Source organism: Leptonychotes weddellii, chromosome 9 (genome assembly GCF_054177405.1).
Source record: "Leptonychotes weddellii isolate Sample4059 chromosome 9, ASM5417740v2, whole genome shotgun sequence".
Lineage (NCBI taxonomy): Eukaryota > Metazoa > Chordata > Mammalia > Carnivora > Phocidae > Leptonychotes > Leptonychotes weddellii.
The window spans coordinates 114,187,133-114,209,411 of NC_138377.1; the positions used below are offsets into that span (position 1 = coordinate 114,187,133).

A 22,279-nucleotide genomic window follows, 5' to 3' on the forward strand; every position below is an offset into this window, starting at 1 on the left:
AATTTTCATTTTTCAGAGACATTTTCCCTTCTTGAGCAGGCATGACCCCTCTCTTTCTCTCCTGTATGAGTAAAAAAATACCAGGTATCCTTCTGATTTTAATCAGAAAATATAAATATAAAATACAAATTCAATAAAAAATCTGAATTCAGCTCTTTACTATTTCCTGAACATGTGTTCATTATCATTAGTATATAAAGTGCACATTCAGAGTGGTTAAGGAAAATAAAGCTTTGGGGAGCCTGGGTGGCTCAGTCGGTTAAGCATCTGCCTTCGGCTCAGGTCGTGATCCCAGGGTCCTGGGATTGAGCCCAGCTTCGGGCTCCCTGCTTAGTGGGGAGTCAGCTTGTCCCTCTCCCTCCCTGCTGCTTGTGCTCTCTCTCTCTCTCTCTCAAATAAATTAATAAATAAAATCTTAAAAAAAAGAAAAGAAAACGAAAAACGGCTTTGAAAATTGTTAATGAATATGGTTAGCTATATACTGAAGCAAAAGGGGAGTTTGTATAGTATAACTCTGTTATACCAGGAAGAAAGTGCAGTAAGCGGTTAAGGAACCTGCATTTGTGATTATTTCAACATGGCTAAGGACACTCAGTGTCCTGTGTTCTATAGGATGCCACTGAAAGGGCACATAGGAGGGTAACATGGGTCAATCTTTGTTTCTCTTCCTGCACCAAGCTTATGGGGTTGATTTTGCCTTTAATGCATAGGACTAGTTGTTCTTGATTTCATCCTGATGATCTGAAGAATTTTTATGTATTTTTTTCTATACATTCAAACACTAAAAAACCCAATATTAAACAGCTACAGATTTTGCCACCCAGATGTTTAGAGTTCAAAGCAAATAACAGTATGACAGGCCAGAGGCAACTTAGCCATCTATCAAACAAATGCACAGCCTGATGAGACAGCAGATTAAAAGCTTAACTGGGGACAGTTTGAGCTCATTGAAATAAGTGCAACTGTGTTTTCCACCAGAATATAGTTTCTTCTTTTGTTTTGTGATATTATAAAAGCAATGTATACTTGTTACAGAGAAAAATTAGAATATATAAAGAGTAAAACTAAGAACATTCATTCCCAAACTGAATTTTCCCTTTCATTACAAATCAGCCACTGTGATCCCATTGGTATATATCCTTGCAGGTACATAAAATTGTATCCTGTTCTACATACACAGACCTATTTATTTAAAATTTATTTTTTAAAAGATTTTATTTATTTATTTGACAGAGAGTGAGAGAGCACAGCAGGGGGAGTGGCAGGCGGAGGGAGAAGTAGGCTCTGCACTGAGCAGGGAACCTGACACGGGGCTCGATCCCAGGACTCCGGGATCATGATCTGAGCCGAAGGCAGATGCTTAACTGACTGAGCCACCCAGGCAACCCTAGTTATCATTTTTATGGCTTCAAACTATTTCATTTTCTAGATTTACTAAAGTACCCTTAAATAATTCATATTTATTAAACATTCGGGTCGTTTCTAACTTTTCTCTCTGTCAAGATATTGCTCTAAAATATGTATAGTAAGACATCTTAATTGGTAGAATCATCTCAAGAGGTTTATGTACTTGACTAAGAAACTACTGTTTGTCAAGAAGGCATATTATGTGCTACAAATCAGTTCACATATCTTTAAAAAAATTCCAAATATATAGAAGACTGAAAATAAGATATAAATACATTAAGTTAGTATGATTCTTTATTTTAAAAACTTGGATGATATGCCTTGTGAACAAACCAGTTCAGTGTTTGAGAGAGATGGGTAAAAATGTTTGGAAGGTGGGGTGGATATTTTAAGGCTATGTGGCTATAATAGGACAAGAGTGGACTTTGGAGTTCAATGGACAGGTGTTTGAATCCCAGCCTTCTGACTGGGCTGGTCATAACTCTTTGAGCTTCAGACTCTGTGTAGGTGGGAACCCATCACACCAAAGTTGGCACTCTGTTGGTCTGGGGAGAGTTGGTATTCTTTTAGGTTCATAGGAAGAAGTAGGGTCTCATTTATGAGGACGGTAAATGTAAGATGGGGAGGAGGAGAGGACAGGAATGTGAAGGAAATACTAAAATGACTCTGTATGCCTGAGAAATGGGGAGAGAACTTGGGGGTGGAATGAGGAGAGAGAAAATGCCACCAAGTGCTATACTGCAACTGAACTGATGATGATGATGATGATGATGATGGTGGGGTGATGATGGTGATGATGATGATGATGGTGGGGTGATGATGGTGATGATGGTGATTGTGATGATGGTGATGATGATGGTGATGATGGTGATGATGAAGATGGTGATGAAGGTGATGATGATAATGATGGTGATGATGGTGACGATGATGGTGATGATGGTGATGATGATGATGGTGATGATGGTGATGATGATGATTGTGATGGTGATGATGGTGATGATGGTCATGATGATGGTGATGATATTGTGGTGGTGATGGTGATGATTGTGATGATGATGGTGTCAGCTAATGTATAGCACTCACAATAGTGATGATAATAGCAGCTCATACTTCCAAAGCACTTATTATGCCAAACAGGGTCTGTGAGTACTTTCAATATATTCACCATTTAATCCTCACTACACCCTATCTCACCTAGCTCCTATACCTGTTTTAAGAATTAAATAGGTTAATATATGTAAAGCCCATAAAATAGCGCTTTATAAATGTTTGTAAATAAACTTTTACTGACACAGAGAGGTTCAGCACCTTGTCTGAGGCCACCAAGCTGGTCAATGGCAGGAGTGGGGTTAGAACCCGGCCACGTGGCTGGAGCCCATGTTGCCTCTAAGAGATTTCTGGCCAAGTGGGACAGTGGTAAGGTGCAGCTGCCCCTTCCCTGACTTCATGTCACCCACAAAATAAAAACAAAAGGGGTGCTTCCTTTCTCCACAAGAATGGCCCATAAAGCGGACGTTTTCTAATCATGGTCCATCCATCTCCATGGTCCTTTTGGGGTGAAGTGGGTGAGAAGGGCACTTTTTTGAGAGGTTTGGTGTAACATTATTTAGCAAAATGGAAACAAAAGGTAGATCCAGCCTGTAGAAATGTCACCACTAGTGGGAAATGATTTAAAAGCTCCTTAAAATAACTAGTGGTTCCAAGACCACTGAGTTAAGACTGGGCTAAGATCCTCTATTTCTTGTCTTTTTTTTTTTTTTAAGATTTTATTTATTTATTAGAGACAGAGAGCACATGAGAGGGAAGAGGGTCAGAGGGAGAAGCAGACTCCCCGCTGAGCAGGGAGCCTGATGCGGGACTCGATCCCGGGACTCCAGGATCATGACCTGAGCCGAAGGCAGTCGCTTAACCAACTGAGCCACCCAGGTGCCCTATTTCTTGTCCTTTTCCCAGCTCCTCTTCCCCTTACCTTGCTTCTGCCCCTCAATTATTTACTACTACCACACAGGGTGTGATGACACCCTGCCCCCATTGTAACGATAATGCTAATAGCAATAATGCTAGGAGCTCATAATTATGGAGCTCTTATTATGTGCCAGGCACATTCATGCATTATCTCATTTAATCCTCATAACAGCCTTCTGAGTAAGGAACATTTTTTAAACCTAGTTTATATGTGAATAAATTGAGGTTCTGAGAAGGTAAATCACTTGGCAGTAAGTGGAATTGGAGCCCATCTCTATCTTGCTTAAATCTGATGCCACACCTTCTCTTTTCAACACCCAGTGCATCAGAATCACCTCCACTGGGCATTCTGTTTTCCAGCATCACCTGATTCTTGGAAGATAAATAGGTAGGTGTGCATAGGCTTCTCTGAATTAAATACTCTAGCAAGTTTTTTGTTTCCTATAACTTTTAAAAATTCTGCACATTTTAATTCTACCATGGGCAAAAAGCTGTGCTAGGTACTCTGGGGATACAAAGAATTATTTAAAGAGGAAGATATCCTAATCTTTGTGAGATATATATACACACACACACACACACACACAAGAATATAATATAAATGTGGCAACTATGGAGGTATGATGCTCCCCTACAAGAGTGCAGTTACAATATAGTATGAGTATATAATACATCAGACATTTAAGCAAACTTTGTACTCAGGCAAAAACTCGTATCCTGCAATTATCTTCATTGTTTAAAAAAAGAAGGATTGAGGGGTGTCTGGGTGGCAGAGTTGGTTAAGTTTCTGACTCTTGGTTTCATCTCTGGTCGTGATCACAGGGTTCTGAGATCAAGCCCCATGTTGGGCAGCACACTCAGCATGGAGTCTTTTTAAGAATCTCTCTCCCTCTCCCTCCACCCCTCCCCCCACACTCTCTCTCTCAAACAGATAAATCAATCTTTAAAACAAAATAAGGATTGAGAAAACCTTTTAGAAAACTCAAATTCAAAAGTAACCAAATACAATAGAAATGTAGAGGGAGGAAATTAATAAAGATGAAACCCAAAACTAAGGAAATAGAAAACAAACACAAAATGGGATAAATAAAATCAAAATTAGTTTCTTTGAAAGTTTATTGAACTAGATACACCCTGACAAGCCTCATAAAGAGAGAGAAAGCAAGATAAATACAGCACTATCAAGGTATATAATGACAAATATGGAGATGAGAGAAGTGACTGGCAGATGTTATATATATAACTCTGTAGAAATAAATTTGAAAACCTAGAGGCAGTGGAAAATTCCTTAGTAAAATAAAACTCTTAAAATAACTATTTTAAGAAACATAAATAGACCAATTATTAGAGAAGAGATTGGAAAGTAAAAAATCTACCACTGAAAAGGGCACCAGACCTAGATGGTTTTACAAGTGAATTCTCTCTCTCAAATAAAGAAATAAAATCTTAAAAAAAGAGTACATAATTTGAAGACCAATTTCTGTAAAGACTTATAAACAGAATATTGGCAAACCAAATCCATTAGTGTATCCAAAGCATATGACACCATTACCAGATAGTGTCTATTACCATAATATCAGAATCTATCTTAACTATTCCATTTTACATAAATTGTGGGAAGGCTTCCAATTACTTATAATGGATATGATGGTGGCCAGTGAATTCTTAATGTGTAGTTCTTAAACTCTGATACTTGAGTAGCTTGGAGATTGTAGAAGTGAGGTAGGGAGGGAAGGTGGACACTTGGGGAAAAGAGAGAGAGTCATTTAGCTTTAGGCAAATGCATCAGTTATATGTGCTTACTTATTTAATTTTTAGGATATGCAAGTTGAAGAGAGGAATGATAAATAATGAACCTGTGAGGGATATCTACCATGTTCTAAACCCTGGGATAGGTGGTCTACATACACTGTCATTTAATAGTTGAATCAGGTCTGGGTTAATATGTAAACAAAGAGCACACATGCACACTCACATCAATGGAATGCCTTCTAGAAACATCCATTAATTACAGAACAAAAAAACATATCATTTTTAAAAAAATTAAGAGAGGGGTTTTTTCATAGCATGTTATTATTGAAATTGGCCCCAAATAAACACTTCAAATACTTTACTGACAGATGCCATTCATGAAGCAAGAGAGATAGCAATTTTAACCAGCATGTGAGTTCACAGATCCTGGCATGGCTTTATCACCTCATTAAAATGATTTTGCTGGTTGGAACCACAGAGACACTGATATTCCTGCTGCAAAGACATCTCAGCTCACCCTGATTTTTCTCAGGCTGTTTTAACAGGGTGTCTGTTGGTTGTACCATCTCGGAATGGAACATTTTATAATCTCACAATGCTGGGGCTGAAGCTTTCTTTTCTATCTAGCAGAGCTGTATCTATAGACCCTTGGGATCCTGGGGAGTTTGGTGGGTCCCAAGAGAAAGGAGGAAATCTCTGGAAATATTTTTGTCATGAAACAGTCTCCCAATTGTCCCTTCGAGGATGCTTTCTGCTTCATTTGTCTCAGGCATTGCCTGGGGGATGATTTTGAGGTTTCTTTCTTCTGTTTGCCTTGAGAAAGGAGATTCTCTGCTACAGTTACCTGCCCTTGAAGACCTGGTGCCTTCTTATGGGGAAGGAAGTACTCTTTCTTACAGGGTGAAGAGCAACAGAGCAGGGCTCTGGCTAAAAGCTATTGGTCAAGCAAATTTAAGCAAAGCAAACTATGGACACCTCAGGCACAAGGCTTTGTAACTTAACCATTTGGAGAGATAACTATTAAGACAGTGACTGTAAGTCTATCCTACAAACAAGGATTATAAAATTTAAATGGGGCTTTGCCTCACAATTATGAGAGTAGCCAATGATGATAGCGAGAGAGCTACCCTGTCTTTCTGCTTCATCACTTAAAGTGACAGTATCCAGCTTTCTTCTCTGCATCTATCATAAAGACACATTGATTTCCTTTCTAGAAAAACACATATTTCTTTTCTCCTGCTAAAAAGATAAATCTGACAGATTTTAATCAAATGTAGTAGTTCACAATTACAGAAATTCGTTCAGTGCCACATATGAAAACAAAAATACACCAGCAGCTAAAAAAGGAGGTTTTTTTGGCCAAGTTTATTTAAGGAGAACACTTCTATTAAAACACACACATACCACACACACACACACACACACACATAAAAGGTAGTGAAGCCTGTGAGTTGGTTAATATTTTTCAAGATAGTAGTATATTATCTGTAGTGACATCAGTGAATGTTGGTCTCCATTAACATTTCCTCTAAAACTATGCTGTCCAGATTCTCTGTTTAACCCTAAGACATTGGAATATTGGAACTTGGTCTTGAAAATGAAGTCTTTCCCAAGGTGAAAGTTGGCTTTCAGATATTTGAGATATGATATAGAAAGATGAAGAATCTTCATGTCTCTTACTTAACAGGCATTTGGCTACGGCTCGGCTAACTGTGCCATGATGTATTTGCATTATTTTATAATGTATTTCCTATGCATTCTGAGTAGCTCTTAGATACGCTGTGTATCTAAGGAGAGCCCAGATGTCATATATATATATTTATATATATATATATATATATATTTGTATTAGATAGACATTTAAGCTGATTTTTTTCTTAATTTTTTTCATATAAGAAAGTCTGTGGGAGAGACACTTAAAATCAACAAAACTTGATGTTTTTTACATCTATTCTTTGAGTAATTTGGTTCTTCTCAGTTTAGGTTGTACATGAACTGATTTTTAATGGCGCTTTTCTAAATATTTGAGTCTTTGGCATATTTTGTCTTTTCTTCTCAGTATAGGTACGACTGATTGCATTTTCATTAGAATGGAGAGATTGGATGTCTCTTGTTCACACCTAGTGGCAATTTCCTGCCCAGATATCTTGGCATAATATATCTTATTTCAGCTAATTTTCAGAGGTGAAGAAAAAGAACCCACATCATGAATGAAAGTGTAAAGATATAGTTTTAATTGACCATCACTCCAATCCTGCCTTATAGGGCCTATCATTTCAATAAAGTTTTTTTTTATTCTATTCTCATAATTTTGAATATCATATTAAGATATATGATTCAAGAATAATTGTATTTGGAAAGAAAAGTATTGAAAGGAAAGTTATTTTAATAATCCTACATCGTGATTCATAGTGTGAATATATATATGCATTTCACTGGGCAAAAATAGAGAACTATATCTCTTTTGAATGTGAGCTTTAAAAACTTCAAAAAAAATAAAAACTTCACTTAAGTGTGCTTCTGTTATCATATCTAAGTTTGTGAAAATTACAAAACATTATTATTTATATGATAATGTGCCCTATACATGAATCGCCCGCAATGCATTATTGGGTTAACTTTGACAACCACTTTGGTTTAAGAATGGCTCACAACTCTGATATTTGTCCACGATGTGCCATTTAGAGATTTTTTAAATTTTTTTCTGAAAAGCATAGGGTGATCTGGGAAAAAGAGAAGAGCGGCTAAGTCAGAAGTTACCTTGCAAGAATAATATCAGAAGAGCTTGGCATTTAAATTGTAAGAGGAATAAATTAACTTCTTAAAGCAAAAAGTAAGAAAAGGAAGCCAGTGAAAGTGGGCAAGCTCGTTCATTTGAAAATCATGGTGTCCTCGTTAAGCCTCAGCCAAGAAATTGGTGTTTGTCCCAATTTTCATCTGGTACTGGTGTCCTTCGAAAGTTTAATCCAAAATGAAAGGCCATCCCGACACAGCAAATAGGTGATTCCTGAAAAAATATTTGTGATGCCCCAAACCATAGCCACTAGAAGATACGAAGGCGAGCACAAACTATTACCTGGATCATGATTTATACATGCTGAATAGACAATAAACTCACCACCTTCCTTTGCCCCTACAGAAAATGCTACGGGCTAGCTATAACTATAACACAGTATTTCAAGGCAATATTTCTCAAAGTTTTTTTCTTATTTACAAAAGAAGCAATTCATTTTGTAGGACATTTCACACTGGCAAATGGCCAACAACAATTTTGACCAAAGCTGGGTGCAAAAGGTATCGCAAAACACAAAGCGGAAGAATATTTAGGAAAGATGAAAACAAAAGGGAAGATTATTCATCCTTCCATATGGCTTTTTAAAGCCATTCACAATTATGTATCGTTTATGGTAGTTTCTATAAAATTTTTTTCCATTGAGAAGGCAGAAGACTGAATAAGTTTTGTGAATGCACCACAAAAGAAAGAGAAGAAATTCAGAATGACAATGGAATTTAGCTGATTGTTTGAGGATCTGTGCGTGATAATGACACTGTTAACCAGGAGAATGGGGAATGTGATCACATTTGTTTTTCCAGAAAAGGATTTTAAGAACTTAACGAAAAATTAAAGTCTCTAGTGAGAGCGTGAACATAAGCAGTCCTACCACAATTCTGCATCTGATTGAAAAGGTATAGTATATCAGAAGTCTTAGAGCCAAAGTTGGTTTTTCTAGCTCATATGCATGGAAATAAACTCACTTCAAGAGAGAGGAGAAAGAGTAGGGCTTTCTCAACATGTATTTAGATAACTTCTTACAGTGCACAATTTAGACCATATGTCATGCCACCAAATCACGTCCTTGGCCTCTTATAATTAAACTGTATTATTTAGAGACATTTGGGGCTAAATGGGATTCTTGGAGGTTTCGTAGTTCGTTCCCTAGCTGTCCAAACAAGTCTTTTTTACACAATCCCAGCTAAAACTCAAGGCATTTCATTTGTCCAATTATTCACAGATCTTCATAAACAGCCCCACTACCCCAACTGGACAACTTTCAATCTTGTGTCTTTTTTTTTAAGTAATCTCTACCCGCAACGTGGGGCTCAAACTCACAACACCAAGAGTATCCAGGTGCCGCCCCAATCTGGTGTCTTAAAGATGAATGTTTTATAACTTCTTTATTTGGGCTGGCTTGCCATTTGCTTTGGAAGTCATTCTTGGAGCCCTTTTCCGCTTTCTCTGTAGTTCCTTACATTTGGGAGGTCAAATCATGGCAAGATCATACAAACCTTGGACGTGAAAGGACCCTGGGTTGAGTCTCGGCGTGGCCAGATAATACCACTTTTAAGCCATAAGTTTCCCTATGGAAGATGACAGTGATGATGCCTACCTCCAGGAAATTATGTGGGCTAACACAGCTAATGTGCTGAAAGCACCAACAGAGAACTCACCAGATGACAGCTCGCGGAAAGAAGTAGAACGTGGGAGCGCATGACTTGTGGCATTGAGACTTTCCTCTCTATAGTCCGTGTCCTGTCATTCCTGCTCATTTTATCAACAAAGCCCGATATACGAGCATGAGACAGGTTCTTGTGTGTCTTCCTTGTTTTTTCCCTGACATACTCCCTGCTCATTTGGTCGCAGACCACTCTAAATTCGGGGACCTCAGAACCTTAAGAGATTAAATCTTGTCTCAGAAAGTCTGACTACAGCAAAGGAAATCACTCTCGGGGTTCTGTTTAGTGAAAGTACTACCCTGATTCAATCAACAGCATCCTAGGGGCTGTAAGCAGTGAATCCTGCCTCCAAAGTGCCCAGCCTTCCCTAGGATTTGTCACTTGGCCGTCTCGCTATGCAGCTAGTAATTCAGAGGTAATCATGTTACCAAGATGCCATTTAATCTGTATTTGGCATATCTCAAGTTTTCATCTTCATTAATAGAGCCATCACAGTTTCATTGGGCCTGACTGGTATTGGACACACTAGTGATTCACCCAGAAGGGGGTTGCAGTTTGCATGGAGAGGCTCTGTTTGCCAGAGGGCAGCTGTTAATCTGCCTGCATTAGGGGTGTGAGGGGGGCTAAGCTTGCTGGCCCATGGCCAATGGGGCTGTCCCTCACCTCTGATGACACATCGCTTCTGGCCCAGGCTAGGGAACATGGGCCGTTGGGGCAGGGTGAGCTCTGCACTGCCTGCTGGCCTGAAGCCACCTGGGCCAATGGATGTCAGATGCAGGGAAGGTCCCGTTGCCTCTAGCATAGGGCACTGAATCAAAAAGATTCCGGTGGAAAGCAGTATGGTACAGTGGACAGTTGCAAACCTGGGAGTCAGAAAAACTTGGCTTAAAATCCTGACTCTGGCACTTAACTAGCTACACGAAATTAGGCATATCACTTAACGTCTTTGAGCCTCACATTCTCCCATTTGCATGATATGAACCCGAGAATGTCACCACGGTAGGTTCTCCATAAAGTAGTGAGAACAGGGGAGCCGAATTCAGTCCCATGACCCGGCTGTCCCACTCATGCATGTAGAGCCCGGGGAAGCTCTGATCAGGTCCCCGTGGGGGCTGGGTGAAGGTGTTCATCACGGTGTTGTTTGTGGTGGTGAGGGTGGTGGAGCCTTAGGAATTCATCACTGAGGGGGATACGTAATGGGATGTCAAGGAGGCTTACCATGCAATGCCATGTAATGGTGTGAGGTAGTGTAGATGAATCTTACAAACTATGCTAGTGAAAAAGGAAGGAAGGAAGGAAGAGAGAGAGAGGGAGGAAGGATGGAAGGGAGTGAAGGAGGGAGGGAAGGAACGAGGGAGGGAGCGAGGAAGGGAGGGAAGGAGGAAGGAAGGAAGGCAGGAGACAAAGTCTGTGGACATATAAACTAAAAACATACACACACAGAACAAAGATATACTATGTGTTTTAAGAAGACACATACAAATTCAAGGATATCTTCAAACCTAATACTTGCTTATGGGCTGGGGGAGGAAAATGGTGGCGGGAAAGGAGATAAAAGGTAGTAAACAAGTAAGTGAAGGGCCCGGTACAAACTTACAGTGAGTCGAGGAGTAGGACTTACTCAGTGTTCTGCCCCTGGATCTAAAAGAAGAAGAAAGGGTGAAGAAAATGTTGTGGGAAGGGAGAGGATTTAATAAGAGAGGTGCTTTGAGGGTTGCAGGGTCACAGCGTGAGGACGGTGCCTGTATGCGCTGGAATGGCTTTCCATGAGGGTCTTTTTCTCTCTCTGTTGAAGGTGGGCAGAATCTTAGGAAACACGTGCTGCCAGGATGAAGCAGAATGGTCTGAGATATTCATTTGCCTTTATCTGAATTCTCAATCTCCATAGACCCTAACTGCCTGAAGGCACTTCCCTAATTTTTTCCAATTCTCATTACAGACCCAATTTTTATGGCTTGGTCACTGTGGAGTTTTAAGGTGTGGTGCTCATTCTTGTTAAACCAGTTGAGAATTTCCTGGATCCCCAACTCTCTGCCCCTGCGTAGACGTGCACTGCTCTTCTCATCAATGAGACCTTTGTGTGCCATGGGGCCGGAGGATATTACTGCGTGAGAAAGAACCACAGGAAACTCCCATCATTTTTTCTAGAGTCTGAGAGGGAAAAATGTAAATGTGTAACGGGGCACACTCTGTAGTCTCCTTTTGTTAATTTATGAATTGGAAGATGAATGTGGATTTATTGGAATAGTATAATTAAGTGTCACCGTGGTACGGAGCATAATTATGACCAATATAATAAAACAGAGAAAGAAACAATTTCCCTCCTGAATGGCATCATCCCTATAAGCCTTGCTTCCTCAAAGCTTTGCATTCATTTCCCTTAGATATAATAAATAAGGCAGGCACAAATAAAGAATGTGAGCTGCAAAGGAAGATGGAGTGATCTGTATATAATATTGAAGATGAAAACCAACAAGACACCTCTGGGCTAAGAGACGCTGTTCTTGTGTTACACTTCTGTTTATCACCAGTATCCCCTTGTCCTATTTTTTTCTCCTCTTTTCTTCTCTTCTTCCTCCTCCTCCTTCTCTGCTGGCCAATCCCTCTGAAGGTGATGATTTGTTCAAGAATAGGTATGTGATGCAGGCTAAGCCAATTCAAGGCTTCCCTGGGACTTTGGTTGGTGAGAGAAACCCAGAAGTGCTCTCATATCTAGAAGATCCATCTAGAATCCAATGGCAGAGCAGCCCCAACAGTGAGATGGACAGGTGCCTTACCTGAGTACCTGCACTCAACCATGCTTCGAACCCAGGGCTCTCTAGACCCTTCTGTTCTGTCAACTAATCAGTTCCTCTTTCGGCTTGATCCCATTAGACTTGACTTTCTGTCATTTGCAAACCGAAGATTTCTGAGTAATGTGCCACGCAAGTAAGGTAAATACTGCCACAGTGGGGAACATGTGCTCATTTATCAAATATTTAGTGTCTGCTTTCTTGATGCCAGAAAGACCCTTTGCACAGCAAAATTCCATGCCTTATTTGAATCACTGTCAAACAAAGAGAACACATCTGTGTGTTAGTTCAAGGATATCTGACATATCTTTGGGTGTCTGAAGAAATGTGTGAGTGTGTGTGTGTGTGTGTATGCTTTTTCTTCCATAACTACGCAGTAGTAATATGACCATGTGTTGGGGTGCCTGCATCATAAAATATAATGACATAATTCATGAATCTTTGCCAACGCTTCATTTTCACGAGGGCATGAAGAACTACTTTCGTGTTCATGGGCTGATGAGCTGTGTGACCTTAGGCAGTTTATTTAACTTCTCTGAGCTTTCCGTGTTCATCTGTAAAGGGAAGATAATCTGTATCAACTGATTGTTGTGAGTATCAAACAAACAAATTCATGTGAAGTGCTTAGCATAGTGGCTGCCACACAATAAAATCATTCAATATTCAATAATTCAATAGCCATCATTAATATAATTGTCACCATGGTTTCCATCAGCATCATCATGATGAAGTGCGCTTCACCGGTAGTTTGAATAATTTGCATGCATGTAGGGCTTTATGTACCATTTGCAAAGTACTTTCTCACCCAGTTTGATACAGTGAGCCTACCCTGGTGCGCAATACCCATTTCACGTTTTGGCTTCTTGCAAGTTCTTTCAAAGGTTTCCATGATGTCTGAGTCTAGTATCCAATATAAGGGACTGAGAAATGCCTCCATTTCAGCAGAAGAGTTAAAAAAAAATTTAAAAAAAGGAAAACATTTTTAGGACAAATGTGGTCTGGTCCTGAATTCAGTCTTTAATTAAGGCTGGAAGTTTAACTGCTTCATAAAACTTTGGTTACAGCTGTTACACCTGTGAACAGAGCTAATCAGGGGAGATGAAATGTTATTTTGACAGGAGTGCCTTCCTTTTTTTTCCCTAATAGATCACAGATATGAAAAAGAAAAATCTGAAGAAAACTCTTTTTTTTGTCACTGGTCATTTAAAATATTCTTTTTTTTTTTTTTTTAATTTTCTTCAAGTTGGACCTCCTGAAAGACTATGTGTGTTTCATGTTACCAACATAAGCAGATTGTTGAATGTGATGCATTTAAATGTTTTCTTTGTTTGTGGAATTTTTTTTTCACAAAGGCATGCTTTCAAAATGCTAAAATTATGGATCCATTGTAAGATTTTTTTTTTTGCACAGGAAAATACATTTGAATTAACAACTGGGTAAAAATCCTCAATTACATTATTTAAGGGAAGGTTATACTTTTGATCTCACACAAATTTCTAGAATAACGAAAGGCCTTAATTCACCAAGTGAGCAAAACTTGCTAATAATTCTCTTTTTGCTTTGGATCAGGGTGTTGTTTTATCTAAGTCCAGGAAGACATAGTTTCTTTATTAACTGCTAAGGGGGACAGCGATGCTGTGGAAAGTGGGAGTCATACCATTTTACAGGTATACATTTTAATGATCTCTTGCATAAAAAAACAAAACCAAACCAGCAGGTATATAAAACAAAACTTTCCTGGGTATTTAGATAATTTCTTCTTGGTCAGAGCTCCTGCCAGAAGCGGGAAGAAGTGCTCAATTCAGAATTTTTCCCCTCTGGTTAGGCTATTCCCGTAGCCCTGTTAATAAGTGACTTCTGATGTTGCGATATTAAAAAAAAAAAAAGGCAAGAAGTGTTTTTCATTCTGTATCATTGATTTACTGATTTATTCCACACCTAAATTCTTAGAGTAGTTTATCAAGGGTACTTCTGCATCCTTCATTGTACCTGACAAGGTGAATGCCAAATTCTGGACTTATATATTAACACTCATAATTATGGACAGCGATCATTATATGAAGATGAGCCATAATATTTAGGTTTTATGAATGCTTGATGTATTTTGAAAGATATGGAGTCGGATTCGCCTAATGTTTAAGCGATTGCTTAATAGTAAATCAGGAATCCTTAGAAGCTCTATTAAGGTATGCTGCAGAGGGATGCCTGGGTGGCTCAGTTGGTGAAGCGTCTGGTTTTGCTCAGGTCATGATCTTGGGGTCCTGGGATCCAGCCCTGCCTCAGACTTCCTGCTCAGCGACGAATCTGCTTCTCTTTCTCGTTCTCACTCTTTTTCAAATAAATAAAATCTTTTTTTAAAAAAAGATATGCTGGGCGCCTGGGTGGCTCAGTTGGTTAAGCGACTGCCTTCAGCTCAGGTCATGATCCTGGAGTCCCGGGATCGAGTCCTACATCGGGTTCCCTGCTCAGCAGGGAGTCTGCTTCTCCCTCTGACCCTCCTCCCTCTCATGCTCTCTGTCTCTCATTCTCTGTCTTGCAAATAAAATCTAAAAATAAATAAATAAATAAATAAATAATAAAAAAAAATAAAAAAAAGATATGCTGCAGAATTTTTTGGTAATATCCAGAAGAGGTATGTTAGCATTGGTGGACAATCTGTCCTAGAGAAGGAAGCCACTGGGACAGGTTACCCCATTTAGCTTCACATGATCAATGAACAGTCTAGGTAACATACTGCCAAGTATTCCTTAAGTGATTCTCAGATTTTAAATTTAAACTCAGCAAATACTACTCATATGTTTCAGGTGGGTGATATATGCTCAGCTCGATATTCCATACATAAAGGGAACCTGGATGTTTTTAGGTCTCATAGCTGTGGGCACACATAAGGCCAAATTAGCCTTAATAGCTCTTAAGAGCCTCTCCTGGACCACCCACAGGACGTCCTGCGCATGCCCAGTCCCCTCCACCGCTCCATCTGGGTGCCACTGGGCTCAGCAGTTCCCCATTGCAGCTCAGCATGGAGAGCCAGAGCTGCTGGGAGGTCTGTGGTGGAGTGTGTATGTGGGGGGGTGGGAGGGGGAGGTCCTTCTGTCCGCGTGTCACACTTCATCACTTCAGCCTGGAGGCGACACAGTTTGGACCTGAGTCTCACAGTGGCTTTCATCAAAATAGACCCGTCAGCCGCATCCTGCACTGTCTCTCAAGTGTCAGACTGAGTTGGGGGGCCTGGGAAACACACGGCGTCCTCCGCCATGTACCTGGCTTTTCATGTCGCCATGGCTGTCTGTTCTCCAAAATTTGTCTCTTTCAGCCCAAGCCCCCAACCATATTGGACCTGAACTCATGCAAAGAAATGGGAATCCCAAGATAGGGAGTTTGTGGCTCCACCAGTCTCAGCGTAAATTTTGCTACCGTTAGTATATTTTATTTTTAATGGATCATTTTGGATGATGGCCTGGGTATAGCGATGATTTGGGCTCAACAGGTACACAGACCCAGACATTTAATAAAAAAGCTTCTTTTGTGATTTTGTGGTTACCACGATATTGAACTCTTAAGAAATTTACGATGAATAAGTGGTGGTCATAGGTACAGAGACCATCACAGAAAGTGAATAGGAATTTATAGACATCTGTGAAAGATCAAAACAACAAGCTCACCATGATGATTTGTCGGGGTGCTTCAGATATCGAAGAGACAGAGTGTTCAGTAATCAGTGACTTCTGCATGATATTTGCATAGAGAGAACTTTAAAAAGGTTACATTTCTTTTCTACTTTCATATTTACTTTGTGTTAAGGTTATAGGATCTCACTAGCAATGTTGCTGATGCTATTTTTGTGAACTCCCAAACTCCATGTTTAAATGTAGCCGGATGGAAATTTTGAGCTACAGCAACAATAAATATATCTGACATCCTTGTGACTTTCAAGTTCTGCTATGCCTGAGAGTCAGTGAAGGCTGTTTTTTTGCCTTGAACTCTGAAGGAAGAAAGAAACTTTTGTTTATAAATTTCAGAGATTTTTGTCTTTGCACTTACCACGAAGTCAAATGCAGATATAATCCACTTTAAGCGCTTTTGGCAAAATTTCAAATATGCCGGTTTTTTGATAAGGGGAAAAAAAAATCCCAACTTTTTGTTAACACAAGTCCTTTACTCTATGTTGCAGTATAGGACTTCTGTTGGTGATCTTGTGGACTTACGGAATACTGATCCTCTACAGGAAGTAAGAGGCAGATATGTAATCTGGGCCATCTTTCTGATCCATTTTAGTTATGTCTGATTCTAAATTGAGTTATATAGAATTTAACATAACAGGACCCTGTGTCTATATTCTTTATGCCTCCTTTCTAAAAATGTAAAATTTTATATGCCGATCTGAGTGAAATGATCTGAGGGCATTCAAAATCAAAGATTATTTGACTTGTGTTCCAGTGTGTTCTATATTGGACTACTTTATGAAGATATTTGGTAACAGAACAAGTGTGTGTGTGTTTGTGTGTGCATGTGCACATATTTTTTTTTAACTCACCATGCTCAGATGTGTGAATGTTAGACCGTAAGCACCCCAAAGGGCAGGTTTGGGTGGTGGTGTTCACTTTGTTAGCCCCATAACACCTGATGGAAGGCTCTTGAGAAATAAAATGCCAGTTTATAATTGTATAGACTTTATATTCCTGAAGATCCTTTGGTGACCTCTCTTACAACCAACCATCTGGTGAGATGGATCAGACAAGTCTTACAATCATTACTTCACAGATGATAAATCTGAGCCTCAGAGAGAGCTATTTGTGATTCTTTCCATGTCTTCTACTCCAACTTTTTCTTGAGTATGAGAGCTGGAACTTTACATTGAATGGGAGGAGCCTCACTATACAAGGGTGATGGGGGAAAGGGCATGTCTGAATGCATGAGTCAGGTTGATGATGGTTGATAGAAGCCTTCCTACAGAGCCACAGGACTTCTCCATCACCACCTGCACCTCACCTTGGAGCACTGAACTACATTCACAACCACCATGAGCAATGGTTGGCAATGAGGTGTCCAAATGGTTATGGGAATGCATCTCTGGCTTTTCCAGAAGTGGTCCCCAGGGTGCTTGCGGTGTGTACTAGTTTTTCCTGAAGCTTCAGGATCAGTGTTTGAATTCCTGGACCAATTTACCTAACTTCTACCTGGTCTCACTCATTACAGACTGAGTTATCTCTCAGATGGACAGGAAGTTGTACTACGAATGGGTCAACAACAACAAACAGGACTGATTGGGCACATGCTACCTTGGATCTTTGGGTTACCTATATTTATCTAACAAAATGTTCTTACCTCTCAGAGTGCTAGTGAGAGACTTAACATTTCACTAGGTCTTGGGTAGACTTCTGGGATGGACAATGTAACAATTTGGCTTGTCCCTTCCTAATTCGTTTCCATCCAATTCAACAAATAGTTTAGTGAGCACATATTACAACATGCCAGGCAGCTGTGCTGATACTGGGAATATGGAGGAAAGTGATACATGCACTGTTCTTGCCTTCATGGAATATATAAACTAGTGCGGAAAGATGGCAAGAAAGGAATGAAAGTTGGATTCGTGTGATGAAAAAAAGCAGTCCCATGAAATTGGTGTATTTTTCCAGAGAGGTAAGCATGCTGGAACTTTCTGGTTATTTCAGTTTAGATTGCCTGAACTTCTTAATGTGCTCACAGGTAAGCTCTGGTCTTAGTAGCTATAAAATGTTGTGAAAGTTCCACGACCTCTTTGGACTACAGTTCTGTCATTTGTGAAACATAGGGGTTGACTAGATGATTTTGTAACTCAACTCATTGTGGTGGACATTGCATAATGTAAGGAAGTGTCAAATCACTATGTTGTACACCTGGAATGAATATAACATTGTATGTCAACTATGCTTCAGTTGAACCAAACAAACATAAATAAAAGTCTTTTCAGTGAAATGTTGAAAGCGCTTCCTCTAAGGTCAAGAACAAGACAAGGGTACTCTCTCTCACCACTCTTGTTTACATAGTTCTAGAAGTCCTAGCCAGGGCAATTAGGCAAAAAACCAAAACAAAACAAAAAAAGAAAAACAAAAAACAAATACAAAACAAAAAACAAAAGCAAAACAAAAAAAACCACCCAAATCAGAAAGAGAAAAGAGAAAGAAAGAAAGAAAGGCATCCAAATTGGAAAGAAAAAAGTAGAATTGTGTCTGCTTGCAAGTGATATGATCTTATATGTAGAAAACCCTACAGACTCCACCAAAAACCTCTTAGAACTAATAAAAGAATTCAGTAAAGTTTCAGGATACAAAATCAATATACAGAAATCAGTTGTGTTTCTATACACTAACAACAACATATCTGAAAAATAAATGAAGAAAACAATTACATTTACAATGACACCAAAACCAAAAACAATAAAATACTTAGAAATAAACGTAACCAAGGAGGTGAAAGGTCTCTATCTGGAAAATTATAAGACTTTGATGAAAAAAATTGAAGAGGACAAATAAATGGAAAGATATCCCATGCTTATGGGTTGGAAGAGTTAATATTATTAAAATGTCCACACTCACAAAGCTATCTATAGATTCAGTGCAATCCCTATCAAAATTCCAAAGGTATTTTTCACAGAAATAGAAAAAACAATCCTAAAATTCATATGGAACCACAAAACACACCAAATAGACAAAGCAATGTTGAGAAAGAAGAACCAAACTGGAGGCATCATATGTCCTGATTTCAAATGGTGTTACAAAGCTATTGTAATCACAACAGTATGGTGGTGGCATAAAAATAGACAGATAGACCAATGGAAATAAATGGAGAGCCCAGAAATAAACCCACACAAATACAGTTAACTACTGTATGACAAGGGAACCAAGAATACTCAATGGAGAAGTGGTTGTCTCTTCAATAAGTCATGTTGGGAAAACTGGATAATTATATACAAAAGAATAACATTGGATCCTTATCTAACACCACTCATAAAAAATTAACTCAGAATGGACTAAAGATTTAAACATAAGACTCAAAACTGCACAACTCCTAGAAGAAACCATAGGGAAAAATCTCCTGGACATTGGTCTTGGCAATGATTTTTTGAATAGGACATCAAAGGCACCAACAGCAAAAGCAACAATAAACAAGTGGGACTATTTCAAACTAAAGGTCTTCTGCACAGCAAAAGAAATAACAAAGTGAAAAGGCAACCTATGGAAGGGGAGAAAATATTTGCAAACCATATATCTGATGAGGAATTAATATCCAAAAATTTTAAGAAACTCATAAAGCTCAATAACAGAAAACCAAACAGTCTGATTTAAAAAACCGGCAAAAGACCCAAATTGACATTTTTTCCAAAAAAGACGCACAAATGGCCGACAGGTACATTGAAATGTGCTAAATGTCACTAATCGTTAAGGAAATGGAAATCAAAATCATAATGGCATCACCTCACACCTGTTAGAGGGGCTGTTATAAAAAAGATGAGGTGACAAATGTTGGGGAGGAGGATGGAGAAGAGGGAACCCTCGTGCTCTGTTCGTGGAAATGTCAGTTGGCAGAAACACTACAGAAAACAGTTTGGATGCTCCTCTAAAAAAAAAAAAATAGACTACCCTATGATCTGATGATCCCACCTCTGGGTATATTTCCAAAGGGAATGGAATCAGGATCTCAATGAGCTGTCTGCATTCCTGTGTTCAATACAGTATTATTCACAACAGCCAACACAGGGAAACAACCTTAGTGTCTGTCTATGGATGAAGGAATAAAGAAGGTGTGATATATATATATATTTCTGGGAATCTAATGTGCAAGAATGGAAATAATACAGTAGTATAAATATTACTTAGCCACCAGAAAGAAGGAAATCCTACCATGGGGATATCCAACATGGATGGACATTGAGGGCATTGTTTTAAGTGAAATAAGTCAGATGTGAAAAACAAACATCATATGATCTCATTTACACGTGGAAGCTAAAAAAGCTGAACTCATAGAGTCAGAGAGTTAGAATGGTGTTTACCAGGGGCTGGGGGCTGGGAGAAATGGGGTGATGTTGGTCAAAGATACAAACTTCCAGTTATAATATGAACAATTTCTGGGGATCTAATGTACAACATGGTGACTACAGTTAACAACACTGTATTGTGCACTTGAGAGTTACTAAGAGTAGATATTAAATGTTCCCCTCCCCCTAAGCAAGGTAATTATGTGATGTGATGGGGAGGTGTTAACGAACCCTATTGTGTAATCATTTTGCCACATGCATGTGTATCAAATCATCATGTTGCACACCTTAAACTTACACAATGTTATATGTCAGTTTTACCTCAGTAAAGGTAAAGGGGCGGGAAGGCTGTTCAGTCCTAAGTATTTTTGTTGTATTGAACAATAGCTAACATCTATATTGCAATCGCTAACATCTATAAAAGGCTACGTATGTGCCAGGCACTGGACAAGTGGCTTTTCTGGCACTGTTGCATTTAAAAAGTAATTTTTGTGACTCTGCTGTGTAAACCTGACTACCTTATCAAGAGGGGTGTTAGTAACCATCAAGGGAGCAGACGGCTTTGCGCAGATATCTTTCCGGATTTAGATATTTGAGATCCTTTGCTAGCGAACTTGCCTCACATATGGAAGCATCTCTGTGCCGTTTATGTAATATTCATACGTAAACTCTTTGTTCATGGTGAAAAATGATCCATTTGATGCCTTGCGTAATTTAAAAGATCTCTCAAGACAAATAAGCAGTTTTCAAGGCAAAACAAAGTCCTTCTGTCCGTTATAGCTATTTATTTAAATGCCCCATATCTTCCCCGTCTCCATCAAGTATCTCCTTTTGCGAAGTTGTTCGGTCTTTTTGGAATTCCTTTGTGTCATTTTCCGAAGTTATTGAACTTAATTACTGTGTGACTTACTAGGCAGACGTGGTCTTCGGCTACCTGCTAGGGATTAGGGCGCCCCCCTTTCAATCGTGTGAGCGGGGGAATGAGCGATGCCCTTGCAACGGGCCAAAAGGCACACGCTGGAAGAAAGAGGTGGGGTGTTCGATGGCCCCCTAACGTGGTAAATTAGTTAACTAACCATGACGTTGATAATGACAGTGACAACAGAAATGATGATGTAGAACGTGACGATGGTAGAGGTGATCGTGATTGTGGCCATTGTGGATGGAGCATCCCAGAAACTTGGTTTGCGTAACTATCTTATTTAACGCTCACAACAACCAAGTGAACGTGGTGCTAATGTATCCATCGAGAGAGGATGAAACTGAGCCTCAGCATTTGTATCCACCTGTTGTAGATCACACTGGCAGTAACCAGACAAGCTGGGATTTAAACCCAGTTCAATCTAATTCCAGATCTTTGGCTTTTAGTTACTCTACGGTACTAATTGAAGACCTTGGCACCAGGATTCCTTTCTAAGAGACTGAGGTGAGTCTCCATTATGATTTAAATGGAGTTATTATTTATTATTGAAATATTATCAATCAATAAATAGGAAATTCTCCCGAAGTCAATCGGAGAAAGTAATGTTATGTAAATGTCACAAACGTTTAGCAGGTGAGTGTTCAGTCTGTGTGTGGGAAGGCAGCACGATGCAGGGGAAAGAACCTGGGTGTGACGTTGGCTTGGCCAGGACCTGGCCCCACATGGCCAGCTGTGTGATCGTGGCAAGTCACTTACCCTCTCTGAGCCTCAGTTTCTTTAGCTATAAGGTGAGGGTAAAAATAGCCACCTTAAAGGACTGCTGGAAACTTTGGAGATCATAAATGACAAATCTGTACAGTGCCTGGCAAGGTAAGAAGTGATATCATTTTAGTTTCCTGCTTACCCACCACCAGTTCCAATCAAGCTTTTGGGATAAAACTCTCAACTCCTTAACTCAGCCTAAAGGCCCTG

General features: G+C 39.4%; 1 long non-coding RNA gene across 1 annotated transcript in view; it reads left to right on the forward strand.

Moving 5' to 3' along the window:
* Positions 1 to 21,747, forward strand: part of LOC115940101 (uncharacterized) — a 97,711-nt gene extending 75,964 nt beyond the window's left edge. Inside the window, exon 9 of the long non-coding RNA XR_014148781.1 lies at positions 16,543 to 21,747. This is a non-coding gene — a long non-coding RNA (uncharacterized LOC115940101). The remainder of the gene's footprint in view (positions 1 to 16,542) is intronic.
* The last annotated feature ends 532 nt before the right edge of the window (positions 21,748 to 22,279 follow it).